Below are 3,750 nucleotides of genomic sequence, written 5' to 3' on the forward strand. Positions count from 1 at the left end.
CAATGCATCGGCTACCGTCCTGTTTTTCCTTCTTGAATGGCGGAATAGAGCCGGGAACTCATGGTGCAGCGTGGAAACTCTGATCCAGTTGCTGGTCCAGAAGGGCGCCAGTTTTCCGTTGCCCAACTGCACCGAGGTTGCAGATGAAAACAGCTCGCGATCTTCAGAGTCACATGGGGGTGGGAAGCTCATCCATGGTCTCCACGGCTGCTGCCAAGCAAGCCACAGCCAGCGCAACCTGAGAGCTGTACTGAATTGATGGAGATCGAGCAAACCAAGCCCCCCTTATCTAGCGGGAGGCAAACATCTCCCCAGGCTACCTTGCACTTGGCGCCAGTTAAGTTCTCCTCTTGAGCCCATAGGAATTGCCTCTGTGCCTTGTCCACCTCTTTCAGGATTTTTTCGGCACTTTTAGGACTGTCATAGCAAAAACCGGCAAGGCTGTCAGGACTGCACGCACCAGGACGCGCCGACCGGCAATGTTCATGAGTTTTCCTTTCCATCCAGCCAGCCTAGCGCGGATCCGGTCGATGATGAACTGAAAGTGCACCAGTTTCAGTTTTCTTGGAGAGATTGGGAGCCCCAGATAGGTGGTTGGGAAGTTGGACTACTGCCCTCTAATGTTTTCCAGAACTTCTGATAACTAAACATCACCACAGTTTATTGGGATGACTGAAGATTTCTCTTGGTTCAGTTTCAGTCCCGTAGCCTCCCCGAATCCGCGCAGCAGGTATAGCAGCGTGTCCACTTCCTCCTTCACAGGGTTTGCGAAAATAACAGCATCGTCAGCGTACAAACTAATCCTCATGCTGATACCACGGCCTGGCAGATTTTCTATCATTTCCTCCTCTACAGCAGCAGCCTCTAGGAGTCGGTGCAATGGGTCTATTTCCAAGATGAAGAGCAGGGGAGCGAGCGGGTCGCCCTGCCTGAATCCACAGCCATGGAAAATGGTTGGGCCTTGCGTTCTATTTAGCATGCAGGAAGATGAGGCGGAGGAGAGGAGTAAGGCGATCCGATTTCTCCATCTGGCGGGAAGCCCATCTTCTGCATGAGCTCGAGCAGATACTCCCAGGACAAAGAGTCAAAGGCTTTCGCTATATCTAACTTGAAGAACAACGCCTTCTTCGTTGTTCTGTGCAACATCTTAAGACAGCTTTGGACGTATTGATAGCTGTCATGTATGCATTTGCCTTTCTGGAAGGCGGTCTGCGCCGGTGAAATGAGTGCAGCAATAACCCCCGCAAGCCTTGCAGAAAGAACTTTTAAAATGAGCTTTGCAACTGAGTGAATCAGGCTAATCGGCCGGTAGTGATTGACCTCAGAGGCACCATTCTTCTTTGGGAGCAGCGTGATCACAGCAGTGTTTATTTCTGCAAAGTTTTGCCCTGCCAGCTGATGGAACTTGTGAAAAACAGCCATGACATCTTCCTGAATGATGTGCCAACAGGAGCAATAAAATTGTCCCGTGAATCCGTCAGGCCCGGGTGCTTTATCTGTCGGGGAGGAGATGATAGCATCCCAAACCTCGGCCATGGAGAATGGTGAGTCTAGGCCTTGCGGGTGATTGTGGGGATGGCCAGCCTCTCCCAATTTAGGGTGGTTTGCCAGTTATCTTGCTTGTCCACAAACTTGGTGAAATGGTCATGAAGGATCCTCTCTTTCCCTGCATGATCGAAGATCTCCGAGCTGTCCTCCCTAAGAGAGTGTATGAAATTTTTCTTCTTCTGGCTCATTTTTGCATGGAAAAGCTTGGTGTTTGCGTCTCCTGCGTGCAGCTAGGTAATCCTTGAGGCTTGTTTGCGCCTGGCCCTTTCAATGGCTGCCAATCCTAACACTTTTAGCTTGAGTTGCTTTCTCAGATGAAACTCTGCAGTCGTGAGCCTTCTACTTTTTTGAGCCACATCAAACAGGCGTATCACTTCATTTGCAATGTGCAGTTGCAGCTTCGCTTTTCCAAAAGTGGCCTTGCTCCAGATCTTCAGATCAGCCGCAGTCCGCTCGAGCTTCTTCTTGATTCGAACGAAAGGACAGTCGTGTGGCACCGGCCTTTGCCAGGCATGAAGGACTGTTTCCGTGAAGTGTGGAAACTTAGGCCAGAAATTTTCAAACCTGAACCTGGCTTTTCGCGTTGGCGTGTCCACTGCGGCGAGCACCAAAGGGCAGTGGTCGGAGAACGATGTTGAGGCAGCAACCACCAGATGATCAGGGTGCAAATCTTCCCAGCCCCCGTTGCAGAACACTTTATCGATGCTACAGAGAGTGGGGTTTTCCCTTTCATTACTCCATGTGAAACGCCGATTTTTCCACTTGATCTCCTTGAGTCCAGGTTGATCAATGGCTCTGCGGAATTTTCCCATCATTCTCCTGTTTATGTTTGGGTTGCTCTTGTCTCTAGCTTGATAGATCATATTGAAGTCCCCGTTGATCATCCATGGTTCATCAGAAGGAGGGGCAGCAGCAGCTATCTCCGCAAGAAAGTTCTCTTTCTGCGCATCTTCTGTCGGGCCGTAGACCGTGGTCATCCAAAAAGGCTGCCCCGAGCTCAGCTCCCGTACTGTCGCCGTGATGGAAAATCCACCCAAAAAGTGAGAAACTACGTCGACTACATCTTTATCCCAGAAGATCGTCGCTCCACCTCTGGTCCCGATCGCAGGCAGCACTACACATCCATGTAATCTACTGTCTCCTATCTCGTGAGCTACCACTGTCGTCCATGAATCAATTTTTGTTTCCTGTAGGCATAGCACCGCTACTCTATGAGAAGAAGCTACGTCGCCGACAACCGTGCGCTTCGCCGGGCAGTTTAAACCTCTGACGTTCCAGGACATGAAAACTAAATTGCCGTCACACATCGAAGAAACTAAATCTGCTCCGCCAACTGAAGATTTTACTAATACAGAACGGGGACACCTTACAGCAGCACCGGGGGCGACGACGGCCACCAACAGCCCCAAGACCCCGTCATCGACGATCAAACCACAACACCGAAGAACTACACATGAAGACTAGACCTAACTCAAGCTGGTTTAGGACCAGCCGCTGACGGAGAGTAGTTACTACTACAACTACTGACATAATCAGACTTGCATGAGCTCCTCAATCTCAGCGATCCCCCGCCATGCCCGCGGCGATCTTGAGAGCTTCCTGGTCAAGGCCGGTTAGCTTGGTGATTGCAGCAATGTCACCATCGGAGAGGGGCTCCTGGAAACGCTTCATGATCTGCGCGGCCGCTTTTGAAGCCATCTTGTCCTTGGGGCCGAGCTCACCTAGCTCCTGGACTAGGCGCAGAACCGCCCTCTGCACCACCGGGGTGGAGTTGTCAGCTACTGGCTGTCGAGCACTGCGATGGGAGGGGGCGGAGGTAGCCCTGGACTTGGGCGGGGCAGAGTGGCGCTGACGGGGAGGCTGGCTAGCGAGGATCGGAGGCGGGACCACAGCAAACAGCTCGGCTGCTTGCGCCTGACTGTCATCGATTTGCATGGAGCCCACCTGCTGGATGACCGCGTCCATCTGGAAGCCCACCGTTGGTGCTGCAGGGGAGGCGATGGAGGGCAGCAGGCACGGCAGCATCTCCGGGCTCTCCAGCTCGGCGGGCTTGGCGGTGGGCGGAGAAGGCGAGCGGCCACCGTCTTCGAAAGCCAGCGGGGTGACGAGCGCGTCCTGAATGGCGTTCTCCATCTCCAGTTGCATGCAGTCCATGCGCGGGGGCGAAGATAGGGCGCGACCGTTGTCAGAGAAGGAGAAGAA

At 52.8% G+C, this 3,750-nt stretch overlaps 1 pseudogene; it reads right to left on the reverse strand.

Moving 5' to 3' along the window:
• Positions 1-3,105: 3,105 nt before the first annotated feature.
• Positions 3,106-3,750, reverse strand: part of LOC119300525 — a 1,762-nt pseudogene continuing 1,117 nt past the window's right edge.

This window comes from Triticum dicoccoides, chromosome 5A (assembly GCF_002162155.2).
Source record: "Triticum dicoccoides isolate Atlit2015 ecotype Zavitan chromosome 5A, WEW_v2.0, whole genome shotgun sequence".
NCBI classification, from domain to species: domain Eukaryota; kingdom Viridiplantae; phylum Streptophyta; class Magnoliopsida; order Poales; family Poaceae; genus Triticum; species Triticum dicoccoides.